Consider the following 11,667-nt stretch of genomic DNA (forward strand, 5'->3'; position numbering starts at 1 on the left):
GCTGAACAACTATTTGAACTCCTCTGCAGTTTTGCCTTAGGACAATATTTCCAATGAGTTTCGCCCTGGTCTCTGCTAATCAAAAGTTGTATGTACAGGTGTTATGAGGGCACAGCGAGCAGTGCTGCTGTCTCACAGCGTCTGGGTGGTGTGAGAGGACGTGGGTTTGATCCCTGCTCAGTCTGTGGAGTTTGCGTGTCCTCTGGGTGCTCTGGTTTCCTCCCACAGTCCAAAGACATGCTGTTCAGGTTCACCCGTAGTGTGTGAGTGTTAATATAATAGTATTGATATAAAAAGTACATTCAGATAACAGAATGAGTACGTTGTGTTTATTGCTACGGTAATCAATGGCACCAGTAGTATGGAGATGGACCCCTCAGATGATGGTGTATTCTTTGGTCCAAGGGCTTACATTTCAGAGTACTTGCCTTCACCTTGAGGTAGCTGCCTCGAGCCAATAAACAGTAAAGCTTGAGGGCTAGACAGGCAAAGTCCAACACTGCAAAGCCCATGCGGTACTCTGGAAATGTTATCTGGGCAGGACAGAAGTGGTACCGTTGGACTTACAGGTCTGAAATCATAGGAAGCCTAACTGCTGGATGCACACTAAATACTGACCTTCCATTTCCAGCCTTCGCTTTAATGAAACATCACACTGCGCTAATAATTCAGTTCTAAGTTGATATAATTGAAATAACCTGCCTTTAATGTTGCTTCATAAACATTTAATGACATTACCCCGAGGGTGTGTATTCAGCCCGCCCAAGAGTCTGATCTGCAGTGAAAACTGGGCTCAGCACTTTGCAGGAAGAGCAGTGTGTCGCCAGAGGGACTGCACTAAAAGGTGCAGACAAATGGGGAAAAGAGGGGAACTTTCTTTGCTTTTTTGTTGCAACGAAATTAAAACGTCACCCCGCAGACTGTAAGAATAAATGGAACGAAGAACCGGAGTGCAGCCTCATTGCAATATGTCAAATGGGAAGCTGCGAAAGGCACATCAAATAGCATCGGGCGAACCTGTCAAAACATCAGTATTAAGTTAGCAGAGAATTAAAGCAATTACTCATTTTAAAAAGGGCAGCAGGCAGCACAGCGGTTAAGGTTAAAAACATGGTCAAAAAGGTTGGCGCTGGACCAAGGTCTAGGAAAGCTTCTGGAAGAAGGTAGTTAACCTGAACTGCTAAACTAAATATCTTAGTGAGTAAATGTATAAAAATGTGAGCAGTGTGGAAATGTGTCCAATTCTTGAGGTATGGATTTGCAATGAGTTAAGTAGCTGATTGTAGTTATGATGTATAAGATTATAAAATGATTACAGAATAAAATCCACCTCTTAACTCCAACAGGAATGTGATGCTCCATCCCCCTCATAGGTGTACAAAATGTGAAACTCAGGTCTCAGTTTTGGCCCTGATGTGGTAGAATGAGCTCCCTCTGTCTCTCAGAACTGCTGAATCCCTTCCAGCATTCAAGAAGGTTTTCACAACCAGACGTGAAATCCTCTCCAGCACAAGTGCAGGTTTGAGAAGGCTGAGTTCACACAGGTAGCACGCTGGTGTCATGGTTACTGTGCTGGCAGACACACGACAGGGTGAGGGAGACGTCCGCTTGCGTTACACCCACATCAAGGAGTGTGTATGCTCCTGGAGTCTGTGTCAATGAGGTCTGAAATGTCCTGGAACATCATTATTCTCAACTGATTCTCCTAATTACTGAGGAAGTTCAGACAAATTGGAATATTTGCCTTTCATTGAAGTTATCGACTCATTTATCCATTATACCAAAGGTGTGTACGGTATAATAATCTGGCACAGTTCTTGAATTTTCAAAAGCATTCAACCATGGTCTAAAAGTCTTCCCGTAATGAATGCATACTTCTATATCGTAAGTCATTAAAGCTGCCTGTTCACCACTAGGTTCGCTTCAGAAGTCGACCGAGAGCTGTTGCGAAGTGCAGACATGGTTTTGTTAAAAAGACAACTCCAGTAGTCACAGCAGTTGAGCAGCTGGAGATAAGGATGGAACTACCAAATGAACACTTGGTTTCCTCCTCAGTTGCAAACCTACTGATCTGGGGAAAACAAAACAGCTTGATAGGAACACCAGAAATTTGTGGCTTTGAACTGCAGAGAGTCTACCTTGAGAACCATGTGGCCTAGATAGGTGGTCTGTCATATTTACTTTCAGGTACAGTGTTTTGTGCTTATGTTCAATGTTCTGCATGCAAAAGAAGGTTGTATTTGGGCTGTGAGGACCAGATGATGAGCACAGCAGTTGAACCACTTGGATCTCCACCAGCCAACCCTTCATGACGTCCCTCAAGACAACCCACTTAATGTTGTCCATGTGACATAATCTGGGTTGACCCTGAGAGTGTGATGAGCTCACTTGCCCATCTGGCAAACCTCCATGATGAGCCCTCAGCTCCCTGTTCCTCAAGTAGGCATGGATGTCTGTGGATTGAGAAAGAGTCACTGCAGTCTTTCTCATCCATGTGAAACTCCTCAGCCGCACATGGTGGTGGCAACAGAGCGGTGTCACACCCAGGGTTAGCCAATCAGAAGACACAGAAACTCAGCACAACCAATCAGAAGGCAGTACACAACATGTACTGGAGATTTCTCAAGCAAAACCAAAATATTGCTTTTTTATAAATGGTACAAAAAGTAAGACTTGACATAAAAGTCAAGCCAGAAGATATATACAGCCAAGATCAAAGACAGTAACTACCCATCCGTATAAGAACAAGGCTCCGTTGAGACTTGACTTGGGTAAACACCACATCAATATTGACTGCTTACCGCTGAAGGGAGAGCACATGGTCTTGGTCTTGAGCCCACGGCCAACCCCCGGTAGTCTAGTCCACAGGCTTCTCCTGGAGCTGGAGCAGGACCGGTCGGTAGGGTTGATGATGGTAACCCAGTGAAGACACACATGCTTTCCCTAGTTCAGCAGGAAAAGAGTAATCAAAATTCATGCCAGATTCCTCTCGGTGGGAAGGTGATGGAGTTCTTTACTTTCAGCTTGCACAGAAAACAGCAAACTGTGTAATGTCATGGTAAAATAAGTGTCTAGCACTTTATTCTGATAACTCAAGGGGTGAAAATATGACATTCTCACATAAATTTGAATGAATCCAGTTTTGGCCTCACTCTGCTTTTCAGTAGACAGGTGGCAGACTGAAAAAAATGTCATATAGCATTAGTTTCTGAGGTTCACCTCGCTTTGTCGAACCTGCACCCCTCTTGGGTTTCTTTTCCTGGGCTGCTTGATAACTTGACCTATATATCGGTCAAGGTGCAAAACAAAGGCAGTTCGAGCTCCTGTGAGCACTAACACTGGGGACATCGGTATCTGGGCACATGTACAATGTTGACGTCACGAAAAAGAACCCGGCTCTTGAAGACTTGTTTCAGGAGAAGGTCTTCTGTGCCTGAAGCATGACATGAGTGAGCAGCTACATTAATTCGGGGAGGATGGTGAGGGAAAGTCACCCTTTCTAGCGTGAGCTCTCCAGGCTCTAGAAGTACTATCCAGCAGGTAAGTTAATGATGCATATAATGACCAAGGAATTAAGAGGTGGAGAAGAATATTTAATATCTTACACTGTCACTGATGGTGACTGGTTCACGACCCACAGAACTGCCATTCAGAAAAATCAACTACACGGGGACAGTTTTAGTTACACTTGCGAGCCTTTTACAATTTGTGAGCGCTGGCTGTGTTAGAGGCATTGTAATTGTAATGTCAGCCTACAGAAATGGGCCTTGTCTTTATGTGGGAAGTGCCACGATCAACTCGAAATGGCACATTAACGGCCGTAATGCGTTTAAGATAACGTTCCGCAAATATTAGACAGTGGCTTTTGAGATGCAGCAGCATACATTTATTTAACAGACGCTTTTCTCCAAAGTGACTTCCAATGAACTCACGCACATACACACACACCATATGAAACCGTTTGTCCCATACTGGGTCACAGTGAACCGGAGCCTAACCCGGCAACACAGGACAAAAAGCTGGAGGGGATACACCCCACACAGGATGCCTATCCATCACAAGATGCCCCAAGCAGGACTTGAACCCCAGACCCACTGGAGAGCAGGACTCAGTCCAACCCACTGCAACCCCATCCAATGAACTCTATGTAGTGTTATCAGCCCATACACCTTATTCACCGCGGTGACTTACACTGTTAGATACACTACTTACACTGGGTCACCCATCCATACATCAGTTGAACACACTCTCTCTGTCACTCACACACTACAGGGGAACCTGAACAGCATGTCTTTGGACTGTGGGAGGAAACCAGAGCACCCCAAGGAAACCCATGCAGAGCAAAAAAACTCCACAGACTGAGCAGGGATGGAACCCATGTCCACTTGCACCACCCAGGCTGCATGAGACAGCAGTGCTACTCAATGTGCCACCATGCCACCTTTAACAATTTAGTGTGAATAGTCAGCCTTTTGAAGTGTATACTGCTATATTTTGATTTTAAGATGCCTATATGAAAGTGCTCTAAATTTTGTGGAGAAAAAAGTTCTCCAAGACCAGCTCTACAGGAGTTCAATGCTGCCATTTGACCACGAGAGGGAGAGGTGATCTCAAGCGTTCAGTTATTGTTTTTAATAATTTATTTTGCTTTTTATAGATTCCTATTAGCCTTGAGTGAAAAGAACAGCCCCTATTGTTTGCCTTCCTGTGAAAAGACAATTAAAAGGAAAAAAATGCTTGTAGAGTCTTAAAGCCGTGTGTATTCAGCATCTCGCAAAGTGTGATTTGTGGGGAAATCTCAGCTCGGTGCTTGCTAGATAAAACACTTTGTCTGGAGGGAGGTCGCCCCGAGAGACTCGCGAGGAACAGGCCAAGCTGTGAACGTCCCTTGTGGTTTTGGTTACAACAAAATCAAAATGACACAATACACTTTGAAGGAATAATGTGAAGCCCATTGTTCAGTGAACCACACCACATGACAGTGATCCTTTATGGTTTTACAACATCAAGTGAGCTCACTCAGGGCATTAAATGTTAAACATATCTGCCCTCATTAGGATAAGGGAGGTTTATTATTATTATTATTATTATTATTATTATTATTATTGTTGTTGTCGTCATTGTCATTTTTTATTTATTTATTTATTTATTTATTTATTTATTTTTATGGGAGTGTGGTGGCGCAGCAGGCTTGGCCGGGTCCTGCTCTCTGGCGGGTCTGGGGTTCGAGTCCTGCTTGGGGTGCCTTGCGACGGACTGGCGTCCCATCCTTGGTGTGTCCCCTCCCCCTCCAGGCTTATGCCCTGTGTTGCAGGGTTAGGCTCCGGCTTTCCGCGACCCCGCCTGGGACAAGTGGCTTCAGCCACTGTGTATGTGTGTATTTATTTTTATTATTAATTATTATATACAACTTTAATTCAAGATGCTGCCAGCACCTTTGCTGTTCAGTTACTGGTAGACATACATGCATTTTTTTTTTTTCAGTACTAGTTAAGCAGCTAGTCATGTGTGGTATTTTTAGACAACTTTGTGGGATTCATTTATCATATGGACACGGGGGCAGTTTTAGTTACACTTGCGAGCCTTTCACAATTTGTGAACACTGGCTGTGTTAGAGGCATTGTAATTGTAATGTCAGCCTACAGAAATGGGCCTTGTCTTTATGTGGGAAGTGCCACGATCAACTCGAAATGGAACATTAACGGCTGTAATTAAATTCCAAGGTCGCTGAGTTAGAGTGAAATCCAGCGCGTGTGGAAGTTCTTCTGATAAAGCTCACGCATGGCTGATGATTGTTTATTGGCTGATGAGATATCTGGCTTAATTGAGAGACCACTTGATTGTGATTAAGAGTCTTAATAGTTTTTGCCGTGCCTGCCAAACTTTCTCCCAAGGCCCTGGTAATCTCACGGATATTCTGGAACAAAGAGACCTTGACTAGTCTGATGCTCGTAAGCTGCCATTTGTATGGAAAAGGAGCAGGACCCTCGATGACCTTCCCTCCCGTGAACTTGGGATCTTCGAAAACTAGGCTCGCCTTACATGACCTGAACTTTCAGGATTCAAATGAATTTCAAAATAAAAAGCCTCTGAAAACCCAAAAACTCCTGAACTCAAAGGACTCGTCCTCCTTCCTTCTACAGAAGCTGTAGCTGCCAGCCATTTAGAATGTAAATTCACTTGCCTAAGAGCAGAGGGGACATGTCAGCTGAATAACATTGCATCTCCTGAAGATCTGTCATTTTTTTTGTTGACATTTTCAGAGTTTTGCTCAGCAGCGGGTGGTGCGATTTCACTAAGCTAAAGCCACACCTCCGTTATTTCACGTGGATTTCCACCACAGGATGGAAACACTGATAATGAGACTTCCCCTGTACCGCTGTCCATTATTTATGTCTATAAAGAATAAATAAATATTATATAGTATGTATGAAACAATATATTGGTGTCAAAGCTGGCTGGGTAGCTTATAGCTTATTTCATACTTTAAAGGATTGTAAAGGTTGACTCTGTTGGTGCTTTTCCGGTAATTGTTCAAACACAGTTGCATCTTGACAGATTATTGCCTGTGATAGATAGGGCTTATTATCTAAGCCGAGCCAGGAAAGAACTGTCCTTTCCATTTGGGCACCTGCACCAAGAAAATAAGTACTGGATATACACACACACACACACACATAAAAACTGCTTGTCCCGAGCCGAACCCGGCAACACAGGATGCAAGGCCAAAGGGGGAGGGGACACGCCCAGGATGGAACACCGGTCCGTTGCATGGCACCCCAAGCAGGACTCGAACCCCAGACCCCCCCCGAGAGCAGGACCCGGCCAAACCCGCTGCACCACTGTGCCCCCCCCCGTATTGGGTATTCTTAGAAGTTCATTTCTGGATTGTAGGTTATTACCTCTTAGGAGCTGTACCACGTGGGAGAAGTGCGGCTTTTAACACACCGGTGGTTGGGAGCCCTTGCCCATTTGCCCCCATGTGCTTTATTCAGCAATTTTTTCTTTTTATTAAAAAGTGGAATCTTTTGCTTTGAAGTAGATTATTTCCAAAATGTTTTTTTTTTTTTTTTTTAACATTTACATTTATTTATTTAGCAGATGCTTTTCTCCAAAGTGACTTCCAACGAACTCTATGTAGTGTTATCAGCCCACACACCTTATTCACCAAGGTAACTTACCCTGCTAAATACACTACTTACACTGGGTCACTCATCCATACATCAGTGGAACACAAAATTCTCAAAATTCATGTCTTATCTGCATGATTTCAGCTGGAAGATCAGGGCAAAATTGCAGACAGGAACCTTTAAAGATGGTGCTGTGTTTCTTCACTGCTGCTTTTTCGATGTTTAATGCTTGATGCAGCTTGATTTCTCGCTGTTTATTATTAATAGCACGTAAATTTCGGCTGATTTTTTAAAAACTTTCTTGCATGGTATTATTCAAGTTTTTATGTGACAGTTTTTATTGTTTACGATGATCCAGTTTTTCATTGTAGGAATGGCTAAAAATACATAAAGGAATCTGAGCTGTTGTCTCCAAGAAGTGGGTCTTTGGAGACCTTCCTCTGAAGTTTGCATGCTACATGCTTTTGAGAAACAGGGTCAACCGGATTCCTCTGCATTGCATTCATTGTCGACTCTAGAAAGTTTCTGACACCTTTTTGATATCTTTGTTGTACCCTGTTAGGCTCCGTAGCACAAGTCAAAGGAACTCATTTGTCACGCCCCCAACCGCCTGCCCAACAACCGCACCTGCAGGAGATTACAGAAGACGGATATAAAAGCAGCAGCCTGGAAATACCCGACTGCAGAACCTCACCTTTAGGAAGATGCAACTCGTAACTCTCTTCATGACCTGCGTCCTTTGTTTGCTCCTCGTTCTCTCGTTCCCCATTCCTTTCCGCTCTTTTTGCCACTTCCCTCCTTGTCTCGGATGATCCTTGGCTCTTCGACCTACGGCTTCACTCCATCAACCACGGTTTTATGTTACTCTGCAAATAATATTTGCAGATCGCCTGACCCTCCCTCGGCTCCGACCGTGCTTTCGTCTTTCCCTGACCGGAGATAGCACTTGGGATTGAGTTCGTCAACTTGGTCCCCCAACATGACAGCAATGTTTGTCTGGTAATTTTGATGTATGATTTTCTTGACTCTTCAGCTAAAAAAAAAGCTCCTGGGTCAATAGAAAGAATTGTTTTGTATTTTTTCCAGAAACACCTCTTAAACTGGGAAACGAGCTGGTCCAACATGAGCAGGACAGCGTGGTCTTGAGATGATGACTAAAGAACTGGACCCCTGTTTGAATGGCTACGAGTTCATTCCCGTGGGGTGACATGACGCCCTACTTTGTTATTCTGTTGTCCACTGGTGACTCAGTGACCAATGAAAAGGCACTGCTCATATCCTTTCTTAAGAAGCGGAAAATTTGACAATGAAGTATGATGTTATTATGCATCGTGTGGAGACGCGCTATGTTGCTGATGTTGTTTTGGGCAGCACAGAGAACTGCAGGGTAGTTCTTACACGCTCTGCTTGTATACCCCGATGTCGGTACACATCTGCACAGATCATGATTGCATGTCCTCCACCTCTCCATCTGCAGCAGAGCAGATATTGACATGAATATTTATGGAAGTACTGGGGATCGTCAGCAAAGGAGGCCTTTTTTTTTACAGTAGTGCACTTTAAAGTATCCTTTTTTCAGACTTTCACATGCTTCTCCCTTTTCTCCAGCCTAAGTCCTGCTTAGGTATCATTCAGAACTCCTTGACTATTAGAGAGTTTTGCCTGGTGCTTATTTGTAAGTGACCAGTTTAGCCCACACTCACACTGGTCTTGCCTCCTCTCATGTTTTTTTTTTTGTTTTTTACCATTTTTCTCTCCTTTTGCTTCGTTGAACCTTTGTCCTCTGTTTTGCTTTAATTTAATTTCATATTAGGTGACTTCTGTGCTCTCCGTCTTGGTGGAGTGACTCCAGAGATTTTTGTTCAATAACATGATGCATGCAGGGCTCGCAAACTGGGGCATGCTGTACTTCTTACAGAAACGATGATGCAATGATGCAAATATGACAGAAGCCCTCCATCCAGCCATTTCTGGACCCCTTAAAACTGTGCACCTGGTTTTGGCGAAGAACTCATAGCCAGCAGAATCCATGGGTTCTTCAATCGAAAATGCTATCAGTAAAGGAGTAAACCTTTTAAAGCTGCCTACTGCCAGGTAAACCTTTTACTGCTGTCAATAATAAGGTGAATCTCAGTGTTTTTTGCAGTTGGGTGCAACTGCTGGATGTTGTCTGTCATGAGGTAAGCGCTTTACTGCTCTCTCTGCCATAACAATCTGTTTAACAGCTGCCTTGCAGCGCCAGCTGGCCTGGTGTGTTTCGTGCTCTTTAATCCAGGTGATCAGGAGATGAGACCATTCAGTGCTGCCAACACGGCTCCATCGTACGCTGCAGTGGTGAGCGGGAAGAGCTAAGGCACGTGGGCCTGGGTTTCTGAGACCAGAGCTTGTCCCAAGGGGGGTACTGGTGCCACTTGGCTGAGCGGCAGGCGTCTGGAAGTGTGCAGCCAACCTCTCCTCGCTGACGAGAGGGTTGCGACACCTGATTAATTTACATGTTTTTTGAGAAAGGCTTGTCTTTGTCCTTAAATCGCTTCCATCGCTTCTTCATCATGTTTCATCACGTAATATAAAGAAGCTGTTGTTTTTTTTGTATTATAAGACAGTATAAAATGCAGCGGTAAGGAAAATGTGACAGCTTCTCCAACGGTCGTCGTTTCGTGCCGTTGGGTCCTGCACAGCGCTAACCGGACGCCATCTTCTAGAAGAACCGTGCCGGTTTTAAAACTACCGGCCCGGACAGGAACAGGTGCTCCACATCGACATTTTGTAGGTCTAAGTCTCTGTAGGGTTCCTGCTGTGTACATGTGTGAAAATGGAGACCCCTATAAGAAATGCATGTGCTGAGGAAATAAATTGAACTACAGTGATGGTAACTACTAATTACTCACAGTAAGTGCTGAATGCCACCACTTTCAATATGTCGGGTAGGATCTGCAGCTGCCTGAAATGCTGTGCATAGTGTGGAGCCCATTAGTTCCGCACCACGGGAGACCTGCGGAGACCTCCGTCCCAAATATGTCACACCTGGTTACTGCCCGGCCAACCTGAGGTCTGCCTCTGGACTCTGCCAGAAGGAAGGTTGGACTGCTGACCTCTCGGAAAGACCCAGGAGCGATCAGTGGGTAACCAGCAGACCATTTCCCGAAATGGATCGATACTGCAGCTTGAAAGGGGAAAAGATGCTCTTCATCGGGGAATTAACTCAGGAAATTAACCCGTATCAAGCAACGCAGTAGAATTTAAATGTCTTTCTGCTTTCCTTACTTAAACTATAAGAATTATACACTTGGAAGACATCACCGAGGACTTAAATTAAAGAAAATGCCTGGGGATTCATTAATGAAGCGTTCAGAGTTAATATTTTAACTGTTTTATTTTTTAAAATGAATTTTTAGGCTAGTGGGAAAGCAGCCTATACATAGACACCCCCGGCTCAGGGTCTAGGTGAGATGTGAACCATTTTTTTGTCCTGGCCAGTTTTACCAGTACAGTCTTCCAGATGGAAAGAAGCCCCCTGGATCGTGCAGGCACAACAGGGGAGGGAGACTTCTTTGCAGGGTTGTAGCAGTTCATAGTTTCATTTATTGCTTTAGCTGACACTTTTCATACAAATCAAAGCTGCATACAACTATTTACTCATTTATACAGCCAGGCAATTACCTTGCTCCAGGGTGCTGTAGCAGCAGGTCAGACTTAAATTGTCATCTTTCAGATGCAAAGGCAGCAATTCTAATCCCTACACTACTAACTGGCCCGTCTATTTTTGGGACAGTGGTCACTAATTTAAACAAATGGAGTAAAGCCTGGACACCGTAGAATGAAATTGTGAAAATGATGTAATTATGTAGAAGATTCCAGAGGCTTCAAAACTAACGTGTGCGTTTTGATTTAAATTATAAAACCAAATGTGCGATTATTTTTATGGCATTCTGCGCACTTATATTTTAAATAGAGCGGGTTAGCATGAAAACCAGACCAGAAAAAAATTCTGTTAATAATTGCACTTGAGGCTACTCCTAATGGCAGTGTTCTGCAACAGGATTTTTGGAGACAAATTATGGCTTGGATTGTCGTTCTGCTGTTTCTTTCATTACCGGCGTTTGTTGGGGGGTGTACGCAAACTGGAAGCTGCTCGCAAAAGTGTTTGTGTTGCATTTTTCAGGAGCACAGCCTTCCAAAAAGCTCACATTTTCGGTGCGGCCAAGGATATTACTTCTACGCAAGACTGCAAAAGTTGCGACTGGCTTTGCGTGTCGGTATCGGTGTGTTCATTTCCAAGTAACATTACTCAGTGGTTCGTAGAAATCCACCGTTATTGGAGTATCAGAAGAAACACATTTTTCAGGCGTGCTGTGAATACCTGCAAAGAGTTCAATTATACCTCCGTGAGTCTCACGGAGAAGTGATAACATCCCTTTCCGCATTAGAGGGTCCAGTGCCGAAGGATATGGCTAGACGGGCTGTCACGGGAGGTGGAATAGACTATGCGTCCATGCCGACAGTCCTGCACCATACAGATATGGGCTACTGTACCCCT

This window comes from Scleropages formosus, chromosome 13 (assembly GCF_900964775.1).
Source record: "Scleropages formosus chromosome 13, fSclFor1.1, whole genome shotgun sequence".
NCBI lineage: Eukaryota > Metazoa > Chordata > Actinopteri > Osteoglossiformes > Osteoglossidae > Scleropages > Scleropages formosus.